Source organism: Salvelinus fontinalis, chromosome 31, assembly GCF_029448725.1.
Source record: "Salvelinus fontinalis isolate EN_2023a chromosome 31, ASM2944872v1, whole genome shotgun sequence".
Classification (NCBI taxonomy): domain Eukaryota; kingdom Metazoa; phylum Chordata; class Actinopteri; order Salmoniformes; family Salmonidae; genus Salvelinus; species Salvelinus fontinalis.
In genome coordinates, this window is record NC_074695.1 from 40,627,653 (window position 1) to 40,642,870 (window position 15,218).

Below are 15,218 nucleotides of genomic sequence, written 5' to 3' on the forward strand. Positions count from 1 at the left end.
GCCTCGTACTCAATTATTGCTCGTACAATATGCATATTATTATTACTATTGGATAGAAAACACTCTCTAGTTTCTAAAACCGTTTGAATTATATCTGTGAGTAAAACAGAACTCATTTGGCACAAACTTCCTGACCAGGAAGTGGAAAATCTGAAATCGATGCTCTCTTCTTGGTCCTGCCTATAAATGGGCATGATACGTATTAGTATACATGCACGTCATACACCTTCCCCTGGATGTCAAGAGGCTGTGAGAGAAGAAATTGAGTGTTTATCTTGGTCTGAGTTGGAATTAATCCTCTTGGAATGACGTGTCACCCATTTCCTGTTTTCAGGAAGGCGCGAGGTTGGACCTGGAATTGCCTTCTGAAAAGCTTTCGTTATAGGCGACTACTATCTCCGGCTTTGATTTTATTTGATACATGTGACAATATCATCGTAAAGTATGTTTTTTCAATATAGTTTTATTAGATTTTTGACATTTATTCGGGACGTTAGGCGTGTTGCGTTGTGTGCCTTTGTTCAGAAAGGAGAGCTTCGCGCCACTTGGCTAGTGCGCTTGCTAATTCAAGAGGGAAAAAGGACGTTCTAAATCCAAACAACGATTGTTCTTGACAAAGGACACCTTGTACAACATTCTGATGGAAGATCAGCAAAAGTAGGACCCGTTTTATGATGCTATTTCATATATCTGTCGAACATGTGAACTAGTCGTTTGAGCCCAGCTTTTGGGTACTCTCTCGCCATACCTAAGCTGGATGTCGTAATGAAGTTATTTTTAGAATTCTAACACGGCGATTGCATTAAGAACTAGTGTATCTATCAATTCCTATACAACATGTATTTTTTAGTTATGTTTATGAATAGCTATTTGGTCAGAATATGTGTGTCAGAAAAAGTGTCAGAAAAAAATCCGGACGTTGTGGGAAAAAGTAGCTACGTTAGCACAATGTATAACCACTGATTTCAGCTCTAAATATGCACATTTTCAAACAAAACATAAGTGTATGTATAACCTGATGTTATAGGACTGTCATTTGATGAACCTTATCAAGGTTAGTCAAAATATATATATTTTACTGGTTTGTTACGATCGCTAACTTTTGCTGCTGGGAAATGGCTTGTGTTTCTGGCTATTGTGGTAAGCTAATATAACGCTATATTGTGTTTTTGCTGTAAAACACTTAATAAATCGGAAATATTGGCTGGAATCACAAGATGCCTGTCTTTCATTTGCTGTACACTATGTATTATTCAGAAATGTTTTATGATGAGTATTTAGGTATTTGGCGTTGGTGTCTGTAATTATTCTGGCTGCTTTCGGTGCAATTTCTGATTGTAGCTGCAATGTAAACTATGATTTATACCTGAAATATGCACATTTTTCAAACAAAACATAGATTTATTGAATAACATGTTATAAGACTGTCATCTGATGAAGTTGTTTGTTGGTTAGTTTGGTTGGTTCTTGGTTAGTTAGGTTGGCTTTGTGCATGCTACCTGTGCTGTGAAAAATGTCTGTCCTTTTTTGTATTTGGTGGTGAGCTAACATAAATATACGTGCTGTTTTCGCTGTAAAACATTTTAAAAATTGGACATGTTGGATGGATTCATAAGATGTGTACCTTTCATTAGCTGTATTGGACTTGTTAATGTGTGAAAGTTAAAAAATATATTTAGAATTTCGCGCCCTGCACTTGAAGTGGCTGTTGTCATATTGTGGGCGGCCTCGGGCTTGCAGCCAGAAGAAGTTAACTAGTAAATAGTAGTAGTAACAGTGTGTTTAAAATAGTTTGTTTAAATCATTTCTAACTTGTTCACAATTTCTGCTAGTTCGTTTTTGCTACCATGTGGGTTTAAGCTTGCTTGAGCCTGCTAACTGAGGAGTGTTAATTCACCTGTTTCCATACATGTTTCATTTTAAAACATTTATCTTACAAAGGAGTTGTACAGATAAATAGTTAAGCAGTTAGATTAAACATGGAATTGTATTTGTTTTACCATTTTTTACCTAATCTTTACAGGAAAATGCCATGGGCACTATCTGATGTGTGGAGACATTTCACTGCAGCTAACGTAGAAGGAAAATCTGTGTACATTTGCAAATACTGTGCCAAATCATATGTGAAGAATGCAACAAAGATGCAGAATCATCTGGCCAAGTGCATAAAGTTCCCTCGGCGCTCACAACAAGCAACCTCTGACAAAAGTCCCTCTACTTCTATTCGAGGTGAAAATAATGAAGCAGGCACCTTATCTATAGCAACAGCTCATGGTCTTAGTGGAATCAGAAGTTTTTTTGACTCAATGGAGGAATGTAGTCAGAGAAATGCTGATGAATGTCTTGCTCGAGCTTTGTATGCAACTGGTTCACCTCTGATGCTCACAGGCAATGAGTATTGGAAGAGATTTATGAATGTTCTTTGCCCAGCATACACCCCTCCAACCAGACATGCTTTATCTACTCATTTGCTGGATGCAGAGTTCAACAGAGTTCAACTGAAGGTCAAGCAAATCATAGAGAAAGCAGACTGTATTGCAATCATCTCTGATGGGTGGTCGAATGTTTGTGGGCAAGGAATAATTAACTACATTATCTCCACCCCTCAATCAGTATTCTACAAGAGCATAGACTAAAGGAACATCAATGACCTTGGACCACAGAAGGTATTTGCACTGGTGACAGACCATGCAGCTTTCATGTTCGCAGCACTGTCTAAAGTGGAGGAGTTCTACCCTCACGTCACACCCATTGGCTGTGCTGCTCATTAATTGAATCTGCTCAAGGACATCATGGCACTGAAAACAATGGATACACTCTACAAGTGAGCCAAGGAAATTATTATGTATGTGAATGGTCATCAAGTTATAGCAGCAATCTACCTCACCAAGCAAAGTGAGAAGAATAAGAGCATCACATTGAAGCTGCCCAGAAACACCAGTTGGGGTGGTGTTTTCATCATGTTTGACAGTCTCCTGGAGGGGAAGGAGTCTCTCCAAGAAATGACCATAATCACAGTCTGCCAATATGGACAGCCCCATCAAGAGGATCCTCCTAGATGATGTATTTTGGGAGAGAGTGGTAAGCAGCCTGAAACTCCTGAAACCTATAGCAGTAGCCATTGCACAGATTGAGGGAGACAATGCTATCCTGTCTGTTGTTCAGACTCTGCTTGCAGATGTAAGAGAAGAAATCTGTACTGGCCACTTCACTGTTGCTCCAAGCAGAGGAAACTGCAGTTCTGAAATACATCAAAAAGTGTGAAGACTTCTGCCTGAAGCCCATACACACCGCAGCGTACATGTTGGACCCCAAGTAGGCTGGCAAGAGCATCCTGTCTGGTGCAGAGATCAACAAGGCCTATGGTGTCATCACTACCGTGTCTCGCCACCTTGGCCTGGATGAGGGCAAGGTTCTTGGCAGTCTGGCAAAGTATACTTCCAAGCAAGGGCTTTGGGATGTCAGCCGTGCCAACATATCTCATCAGCCACCTGGTGGAAGGGACTTTGTGGATCTGAGGCTCTTTCCCCTGTTGCCCCCATCATCCTCCAAATCCCACCAGCATCAGCTGCCTCGGAGTGCAACTGTTCCTTGTTTGGGAACACACACAGACACACCAACGCACTCAACAGGCTGACCAATACAAGGGTTGAAATATTGGTGGCCATCCGGGCATATTTGAGGCTTTTTGAGCCTGACAACGAGCCATCCTCAACCAGGAAAGTGACAGTGAAGATGAGGCCTCAGAGTCTGATGTTCAAGAGGTGGACAGTGAGAAGGTCCAGGGAGAAGACACGGAACCCAAACCGGCTGTGCGCGTGCGCCATCGTGCATAAATGTATTTTGTCCCCCCACACCAAACGCGATCACGACACGCAGGTTAAAATATCAAAACAAATTCTGAACCAATTATATTAATTTGGGACAGGTCGAAAAGAATTAAACATTTATGGCAATTTAGCTAGCTAGCTTGCACTTGCTAGCTAATTTGTCCTATTTAGCTAGCTTGCTGTTGCTAGCTAATTTGTTCTGGGATATAAACATTGAGTTGTTATTTTACCTGAAATGCACAAAGTTCTCTACTCAGCCAATTAATCCACACATTAAACGGTCAACCGAATTGTTTCTCGTCATCTCTCCTCCTTCCAGATTTTTTCTTCTCTTGACTCTATATTGCGATTGGCAACTTTCAGAAATTAAGTGCATTACCGGCACTGACCGTGTTCGTCTTTCAGTCACCCACGTGGGTGTAACCAATGAGGAGATGGCACGTGGGTACCTGCTTCTATAAACCAATGAGAAGATGGGAGAGGCAGGACTTGCAGTGCGATCTGCGTCAGAAATAGAACTGACTTATATTTTAGCCCATGGCAACGCAGATGCTCGTTGGCGCGCTCGCGAGCAGTGTGGGTGCAATAATTGAATAACATGTATGTCTAAATTTATTTTGCAACACTCGCGCACACGACGTGAGCGGTGTAGTCGGCCTGTGAGAGGAAGACAACCAAAGCTTTAGTTTCTAGACTATCATTTTACAAATGTTTGTTAAATGTTTTTGGGAGATGCAATGGATCATTGGGGATCATTCAATATTCCCTTTCTTTTGTTGTTCAGTGAAATCATCCCATGTGAAGAGTCAACTCATTTAATTAAAGTTCAATTTGGAACTAAATAGTTTACTTCTACTTATGAGGTAAAGTATTTGGGTTTCTGTCTCCCTATGATATGGTAAATATATCCAATGCAAAAAACATCTACATTTAAATGGTATTAATATTCATTTGCATATATTTCTGTTAATTCCCATATATTCCCACGGAAAGTTTCCACCTCTGAATATTCCCCAAAATGTGCAACCCTAGTTGGCAATGTCAGTGGGTTTTGTGATGAATGAGCTATCTGATTCAATGAATGATGGAGCTGAATTAGCATTTTTTCCCAAAATTTCATTTAAGGTGCTCCAAAGCTTTTTTCTATCAGTCTTTATGTCATTTATCTTCGTTGTTTCATAGTGTAGTTTCTTCTTCTTTTTATTTCAGTTTAGTCACATGATTTCTCACTTTGCAGTGTGTTTGCCAATCGTTTGTGCAGCCAGACTTATTTGCCATTCCTTTTGCCTCATCTCTCTCAACAATTCAATGTTTCAATTCCTCATCAATCCCCATTAACAGTTTTTACAGTAATTTTCTTAAATGGCTCCATGCTTGGGTGACGCAACTTAGGAAATGGCTGCCTAGTTTCTCGTACTGCACATCGGTTGGGAATTTCCCCCCCCAAATTCAAGTATTTACTCTGAGCATTATAATAACTTATGCAAAATGGTAAAGGGGAAAACAGGAAAAGGTCGTGGAGCTACAACAACAGCCCGTAACAAGACAGCAGAAGATATAATCGTCGAAGAACCCGAAATGGCTAATGCTAGCGCAAATAAGATAGCAGCAGCAAAAGAACCCTCATTTTGTGAGGTGATGAAGGAGGAATTGCGCGAGGCGCTCACAGGCTTACGAGAGGAACTTCGAGAAGATGTAAGAAAAGAACTAAATGAGTTCAAGAAGGGCATTAACCAGAAACTGGAAGAAAACAAATTAGAACTTCACAGCATATCTACAAGAATGGGGGACGCAGAACAGCGCATTGGGGAAATGGACACATGGAACTTCGCAGTCAAGGAAATACTTGAACAGTCACTGAAAAGCCAACATGCACTACAGGCAAAAGTGACAGAACTCGAAGGTTTCTCACGTCGAAACAACATTAGATTTTATAACGTAGTAGAGGGCGCAGAAAAAGACTCTATGCCCAACTTCGTGGAGGGTCTATTCAAGGACATACTTGACGACGAAACTGACCTGGGAATCGAGAAAGCACACCGAGCTCTGGCCTCAAAACCCCCAGCGGCGCCCCACCAAGATCCATAGTAATACGGTTCCTAAAATTCTCAGTCAAAGAGAAAGTTTTACATGCTACCTGGAAAAAAACTGTTAACTTCCAAGGCCAACGAGTGTTCTTTGATCATGACTACGCGGGAGAGATACTGAAAAGAAGGAAAGAATACACCCTCATTAAGAAAGCACTTAAAGAGAAGGGTATTCGCTTCCAAACACCATACCTGGCAAAAATGCGGGTATTTCTGAAAAATGGCCCGGTTACATACGAGCATGCAGACGAGGCGGCTGAGGACCTGAAGTCAAGGGGCTTCCCAGTGGAGTATACCACCAGCAGAAAGACTCGAGCAGGCTCTCCCATGGATCATTGTCAACAAGCAAGGTCATGGAGAAAGAGGGAAACCATCTCGGCGAGAGGACGTCCACATCCGAGAGAAACTCAGGCATTTCCAACGGGAAGATGAAAGACACTGAATCGGATTTAACAGAATTAATAGTTACCGCAGCTGTTAAGACTTTGGGTTGTTACGGTTGACATTGCAATAGATAAAATATCTCCCCTATTTTCCCCCAATGCTGAACAAGGGTGAGTACCCAAAAGCAGGTGTTCTTTATGAACACATTAAGTAGCGTCACGTTAATAACATATATATTAGCTAAGGATTAATGACACATTGACAACGGGGCGACAGAATAGCATATCAAGGGGAGGATTCATGATATGCACGCATGACCGATATAGTTTTCACATGTAATTAACCGATGTGTATAAGCGACGAAATAGGCGCCCTTATTATTTTCGCTTCCACCAGGTCTTGTTTGTGACTACGTCACGCATTTTCATATCTGAGCGAGGGGCCCATCCTGCGGACAGGCTCATCCCCTCAAACCCCAGAGGCAAGAGACAGTCCTCTGACACGGGAGTCCAAATACCAAAGTACTTTCCCACTTTGGTTTACTTTATTATCGTTCTTGAATTTGTTCATTTTTAGGTTCATGATAAGCAGGCAGATATGGTGCACAGCTTTTTTTATTTATATCGATGCATCATCGGGAATTTAAGGTCATAAGTCTCAATGTAAACGGACTGGGGAGTGCCATCAAGAGAAGTAAGGTAATAGCAAAGATGAAACAGGCGAGAGTTGACATACTATTCTGGCAGGAAACTCACTTATCCACACCTGAACACGAGAAACTCAAGAAAATGGGATATAGGAACACTTTTTTTTCTTCTTACAAAATGGGTAGAAGGGGAGTTGCAATCTTGATCCCAAATTCAGTTAATTTTGAGTTTATGTCAGAAATAAAAGACAAGGAGGGTAGATTTATACTTGTTAAATGTAAACTGGATAACAAGGAAGTTACATTATTTAATGTGTACGCACCCCCAGGGAGTGACATGGTCTTCTATAGGAAGGTGTTTGATTTAATTGCCACAGAAACCACTGGCACTCTTATCTGTGGAGGGGATTTTAAAACAATTCTAAACTCAAAATTGGACAGCACAAATCAAAATAGGAAAATGAGCCTAGTTGCCAAAAAGATCAATAGGATACTGCAGGATCTAGGACTGCTCGATGTATGGCGTGACACCCACAAGACCGATAAGGAATATACTTTTTACTCAGCCTGCCACACTGAATACTCCAAGTTAGACTACTTTTTTATGTACAGTGCAGATAGACACAGGATTAAGGATTGTAGGATCGGGCAGAGCGACTTATCAGATCATAATGGAGTTTACCTCACTCTACACCTTGATAGCAAACCAAGAAATACTACATGGAGACTTAATACAAGCATGCTGAATGATCCAGCATTCAATGAATCAATAAAGACAGAATTGAACATCTATCTGGAGAATAATGATAATGGGGAAGTATCTCCTGCTATACTGTGGGATGCAGCTAAGATGGTTATTAGAGGAAAAATCATAGCCACATCGTCTCTCAAGAAAAAGATTAAAGCACAGAAACTGCTGAAATTACAGGAAACCCTAAGAAACTTAGAACGATCTCATAGTCAATACAAAGACCCTCTTATATTACGAGAGATTCAAAAGGTAAAACAGGAAATTGACCAGATTTATAGAGAAGAAGTAGAGAAAAAGCTTAGGTTCCTGAAACAACGATATTATGAAGCAGGCTCAAAGGCAACCAAATTACTAGCATGGAGACTCAGGAAACAACAAGCACAGAATACAATTTTTAAAATAAAAGACCCCAAAACAAAAAAGATCACATGCAAATTAGATGAAATACAGAATGCATTTGAATCATATTACACAAATCTGTACAAGCAACCAGAGAAGGCAGATGCACAGACAATAGAGCACTTTTTGAACTCACTTGATCTCCCCTCAATTGGGACAGAGCAAAATGATAGACTAACTTTAGAAATATCCACCGAAGAAATTAATAAAGCAATATCTCAACAAAAAGTCAACAAGTCTCCAGGCACTGATGGCTTCCCTTCAGAATGGTTCAAGACCTTCAGAGAACAACTAACACCTCTACTTAAGGCCTGTTTTAACTGGACTCTGAAGGAGGGTGGTCTCCCACCGTCATGGAGAGAAGCCATCATATCTGTAATCCCAAAAGAGGGTAAAGATAAGAAAGAATGCAGTTCATATAGACCTATCGCAATTCTTAACACAGATTATAAACTATATGCATCAATAATAGCCAAAAGAATGGAGAACATAATCCCAGAATTGATTGACGGAGATCAAACGGGTTTCATACAAAATAGGCAGACACAGGACAATATAAGGAGAACACTACATGTCATGGACCACATTACTCAGAATAAGACAAGTGCAATATTAATCAGTCTAGATGCAGAAAAAGCATTTGATTCCGTGGGATGGGATTACCTATTCCAAGTTATGGAAAGATTTGGTTTCAACAAAGAAGTGATACAGTGCATCAAAACACTGTATTCATGTCCGACCGCTAGATTAAAGATAAATGGACATTTGACACGAACGATAAAATTAGAGCGAGGGGCAAGACAAGGCTGTAATCTTTCACCCACGCTCTTCTCCTTGTACCTCGAACCATTAGCACAGGCAATAAGACAGGACCCAACCTTAGAGGGAATAACAATAAGAGACAGTGAACATAAGATATGCATGTATGCGGATGACGTTCTGTTATTCCTTAAAGACCCAGGCTCAAGCGTACCTAGATTGATGGATGTTCTACAAACATTTGGAACATATTCAGGGTATGTGCTTAACGTACACAAGACCCAAGCCCTAGTATATAATTATACCCCACAGGAAGAGCTGAAGAGTAGGTATAACTTCCACTGGACCTCTTCATCCATTAAATATCTTGGAGTATATCTACCAAAAGATACAGCCAAACTTTATTACATGAATTACAATCACATCAACAAGAAAATATATGATGACCGAGACAGGTGGAACTCACTTCCCTTAGATCTTAGTAGTAGAATTGAAACAATCAAAATGAACATCCTGCCGAGGTTACTGTATTTGTTCCAATCACTGCCCATAGAAATCATACCTAAACAGTTTAGGGAATGGGATAAACGGATATCAAGGTTTATCTGGAACAGTAAGAGACCAAGAACTAGATATACAACATTACAATTACCAAAAAACTGTGGGGGTATGGCCTTACCAAACCTAAAAGATTATTATGTGTCAGCCCAATTGAGACCCCTGGTTTGTTGGTGCAATTCAGAATACGAATCCAAATGGAAAGACATCGAGACTACTTTGACAGGGATACCCATACAGTCAGTTTTGGGAAATAAGGACATGGTAAAAGAAATATACAATAGACAAAATCAGTGGATTAATTTCTCTCTGAAGACATGGTTTAGGGTAGTTAAGCAAAATAATTTAGACAGAGAGGTCAAACTGCTGAGTTGGCCCGCATACGACCCCAGCTTCATCCCTGCAACTCAGGACAGCAGATTTAAACAATGGACGCAGAAAGGCATCACATCATTCAGTACAATTATAAGGAATGGGAACCTAGATAACTTCCAGGACTTTAGTAAAAAACATGGCTTGGATAAACAAGATTTTTACAGATACTTACAAGTCCGACACTATTTCTTAAGGGAGATAAGTGACTGACCCTCGAGCACCTCCAAAATTAATCCAAGTATTCACTAACGCATTCAACTTAGGGAGTAACAAAAAAACGATTTCAAATCTCTACTTGGGTATTCAATCCTCAAAGAAACATCCTACAAACTATATTAAAAAGAAATGGGAGGAGGAACTTAACATTGAAATAACTGATGAAACATATTAGAGACTCAACAAAGCTCCACCAACTCAAGGTCATGGAGAGAATTCTGTTGGAAGAATGTTATACGTTTCTTCATAACACCTAAACTGAAATCAAAACAGACTGGCTCACCACACCCTTGTTGGAGAGAATGCGGTCTATTGAGGGCGGATCACTCTCATATCTTTTGGTCCTGCCCCGCAATCGAAACTTACTGGGGAGAAATAAGATCTAACATTGGAAAGATAATGGGATTTGACATAGAACAAACATTAATTTCTTTGTACTTGGGTGAAACACCAGATAACTTACACAATAGAGAAAAGTACCTCTTGAAGGTCCTACTGGCAGCCAGTAAAAAGGCTATCACTAGGAAATGGCTACAAAAAGACCCTCCCACAGTGACACAATGGATAGACATTGTAGAAGAAATACACCACATGGAGCGTATGACCTTTGCTTTAAGAACTCAACAAGAGAGAGAGGTCAGGAATACTGGGAGAAATGGGTTTCAAACTTGGAAAAGGTCTAATTCAAAGATGCTAATGTAACTAATATGATGATATGATGATGAAGGTATGAAGTGCACTGTAACTGTCAGATCATTTTTGTTCTTTTATTTTACTTTATTTGTACTTTCTTTGTGTTCCTACAATAAATACAAAGTATTAAAAAAAATGGGTCCATGCTTATTAGTAACTGGAATAAGCAATTTCATAAATGTGTCAAGTGCAGTGTCTGTTTGCTCCTCTTTACACACCACGGACCAACATATTCTTTACATCAACAACCTAGGAATCACTACAAAACATATTGTATGACCTCTTATACACTATATTAGGCCCAGCCTTTGGAACTTATCCTAGATATGGCTACTATATTGTGATCACTACATCCAATGGATTTGGATACTGCTTTCAAACAAATCTTTGCAGCATTAGTAAAGATATGATCAATACATGTTGATGATCTCATTCCTGTACTGTTTGTAACAACCCTGGTAGGTTGATTTATAACCAGGTTGCAGGCACTAGTTACAGTTAGAAATGTTCTCTTGAGTGGGCAGCCTGATGAAAGCCAGTCAATATTTAAAATCACCCAGAAAGTAAACCTCAATTGACATCACATACATTATCAAGCATTTCACACGTTATCCAGATTCTGTTAGCACTTGGTGGTCTATAGCAGCTTCCCACCAGAATGAGCTTTAGGTGAGGCAGAAGAACCTGCAGCCATATTACTTCAACAGAATTTAACATGAGATCCTCTCTAATCTTTACAGGAATGTGGTTCTGAATATATACAGCAACACCTCCACCATTGGCATTTCTATATTTTCTGTAAATATTATAACCTTGTATAGCTACCACTGTATCAAAGTTATTATCTAAGTGAGTTTCAGAGATAGAATATGAATGTCATCTGTTACTAGCAAATTATTGATTTCATGAACCTTGATCTTAAGCTACATGTGTAAACGTGGGCTATTTTGAGCACTTTTCTTCTGGGATGCTCCCTTGTTTTTATTGCTTTACTCAGAAACTTAAAAGCAGTAGATGCGCTCATGTTCTTTATGCTAGTGCAGGGTGAGCTGCACACAGTGGGACTTCCTACTAGGGCACACCGGCTCAGTGCTAACAGTATAAATCGGGTTCGTAGGCACGTGATTACAGCATACAATAGCTGTAAGATCAGCAGAGGCATTCAGAGCAGTTAGAGAGACATGCATTAAGTTACTTATATTGCGTCTACCGACACCCCTGGTGTAATGTATATTTGCTGAAGCATTATGACAACTCTGCATCACAATGGTAGGGATCAGCTGACCTGGGCTTGGGTCATTGATAAGTCATTGCCTCAAAGCAGCCTCATAATGCTGTGAAAGGATCCATGAACCCAAATTATTTGGGTGGATCCCATCCTCCTGATAAAACGTGTTTTGTTTACAAAAGCTATTGAAATTGTCCACAAAAGTTACACCCATTGAGCTGCAATAATCAGGTAGCCAGTTGTGAAGAGAAAGAATCCTGCTAGAGCGTTCAATGCCACGATTCAGAGAGGGCACAGGGCCAGATATGATGGGTCTTTTGTTAGTGTCTAGCAGAGAGTCGATCTTTAAAATCCAGTTTCAACTGTCAAGGGGTCTGAATTTGATCACAAGTTCACAAATTTGCATATAAGCCTTCAGAATTAGACTTATTCTCAAACACCCCCTTTATCCCACTTGACCTTCTCATTACCGAAACGGTTAAAAAGCTCAAAATTGGGAAAAAGTCAGAAGCATTACCTTAGCAACATGGAGGCATGAATGGGCTTTAGTGATGTGGTTAATTCTTTGCGGACTCATAAATGGCCGTTCCCTATTATTTGCAGATTGAGCTAATATGCTGACTAGACCAGCTAATAGTCATTTACAACATTAACAATGTATACTGTATTTCTGATCAACTTGATGTTATTTTAAATGGACCAAAAAAAGTGTGCTTTTCTTTCAAAAACAAGGACATTTCTAAGTGACCCCAAACTTTTGAACGGTAGTGTATATATAATAATAACAGTAATGAGATAAATGAAATACATTCTTATAATTACATTTTCAATATTTTTATTTTCAGTGTTATGTTTAACTCAGGCCTTTTCATTAGGGTAAGAAATGTATAAAAAAATATTACACATTGATTTGTTTTACTTTTTTGGACTTGGTAATAAGCAGTAATGAGAATCTTTGCGTTGGTACTGGAAATTGTGGTCAAATGAATTATATCTGATCAATAAACAAAATGTATGAAAGAGATAAGTACTCTGTGATCAAAAGAGGAAATTGTGAAAAATGACACTTAAGAATTGTTTTGTCAAATGTCAATTTTGTGAGAATGACCCAACTAAAGTAAATATGCCTTTCTTTTTAGGACAATGGTAGACACTTTCTTGTAGGTCTGGTTTGTCCAAAAATATGTGGTGTATAAAACAAACTCTCGGTCTGTTTCTTGTTTTACAACTAACTTCCTCACACTGACTACACCGTTTGCAAATTCAATGATGCATTACAACTAAGGATACATCAACCTGAATCTTTCAATGACAGCCAGGCCTATTGTGCAGGAATAAGATGGAGTATCCTATATCCACAAAGTGCCAAATGACTCATGCTTACTTTGTTCACTCAAATAGCTTCAACCGAGTATAATGAAACAAAGGTAGTGTGTATAATGTATAGGTCTGTATAGGTCTAAAAAGGGCCTACAATTGCCACTTTCACAATTTCCTTAAATATGGTTTATTTTACAAATGTAAAAAGCATATCAAGCATCATTCCCGCCAAATATACTGAACAAAAATATAAAACGCAACATGCAACTATTTCACTGAGTTACAGTTCATATAAGGAAATAATTATTTCGACCTTAATCTATGGGTTTCACAAGACTGGGGAGCCAGGCCCAGCCAATCAGAATTCGTTTTTCCCGTACAAAAGGGCTTTATTACAGACATAAATACTCCTCAGTTTCATCAGCTGTCCGGGTGGCTGGTCTCAGACGATCCCGCAGGTGAAGAGGCCAGATGTGGAGGTCCTGGGCTGGCATGGCAACACGTGGACTGCGGTTGTGAGGCCGGTTGGACATACTGCCAAATTCTATAAAACGACGTTGGATGCTGCTTATGATAGAGAAATTAATATTCAATTCTCTGGCAACAACTCTGGTGGACATCCCTGCAGTTCGCATGCCAACTGCACACTCCCTCAAAACTTGAGACATCTCTGGCATTGTGTTGTGTGACAACTCAGTAATGATCATGTTGTTTAATCAGCTTCTTGATATGCCACACCTGTCAGGTGGATGAATTATCTGGGCAAAGGAGAAATGATCACTATCAGGGATGTAAACAAATTTGTGCACAAAATTTGAGAGGAATAAGATGTGTGTGTGGAAAACATTTATTTATTTTTTTCAGCTCATGAAACATGGGACCAACACTTTACATGTTGCGTTTATATTTTAGTTCAGTATAAGTTTCTGTGAGAATTACCAGAACAATCTGAGATACCAAAAAATATTTTGGGACATGCAACCATGGAATGGCCTATGAGACCTCATGGCCTTGACCATGAGAAAAGACTGCTACTGTACAACAATGATTGAATTGAGCCCCCCAGTGTAGGCCTACACTGTCCTACACACAATTAGAAGCAGCTTTAAGTCATCAAATGTGATGACACAGTCCAGCCCATTCCTGCCAATTACGATGTGTGTTTTTCATAGTGACAAATGTCCAACTGCCCTAACAAAATTCACAATATTGGTAACAGACTCCATCTGCTGGTCATGTCAAATGGGCAATGTCCTCATGAGTCATGACCAAACTTTCTTGTGTCAGATTACATTACATTATAATATGAACGGCTGTCTATTATTTAGTGTATCTGGTGGAGAGGAAAGAGTCAAATTCCAAATGAATTGGTCCTTACCAAAGTAAAACTCTAATCTGGACCTCAAAACCAGCCCAGTTCCACTGCTGATTTTCATTCTTTCCCTCTAAACAAGGACTGATTTAGACCTAGGAGTGGACACCACACAACTCTGTGCAGAGGGCGCAATCAATTATCAGGTAGAACAGAAAACCAGCACTATTAGTCTGAACCTCCAGGCTGGGATTCGAACACCCCTGACCTATAGACCTGGAGACCCATAGCCATGCTGACTAGGCAAGGAGAGCCACAATGCTAGCTAATAAATCATTGGCTAGTCTGATCATTACTATCTGCGTTCCAGCTGAGTGATAGTTGTTGATAAGTAGCTAGTGTAAAGCATTCCAGGCAAATGTTCTACTAACCTGTGCTTGGCAATAGCCTACTTACTTTGTTCTCAATTCAGAAGACAATGTATCTTGTAAATGTGTGTCCAGTTGCAAATGGTTCTCGATAAACCAGACAAAATTCAGAAAAATATTAAATCCACATTTTGCACTGAGTGAGTAGTTCCCTCACCATTTCACCTGCCAGACATGTTGCATTTCACAACATCTTTGCAGGAACTAGTCGTTTCTATGCGACGTGGCCATG

At 39.7% G+C, this 15,218-nt stretch overlaps 1 protein-coding gene across 4 annotated transcripts in view; it reads right to left on the reverse strand.

The window, feature by feature from the left end:
• The window catches only part of ppih (peptidylprolyl isomerase H (cyclophilin H)), a 37,396-nt gene that overhangs the window by 18,778 nt on the left and 3,400 nt on the right, over positions 1-15,218 (reverse strand). The gene's annotated exons all lie outside the window — the stretch shown is intronic.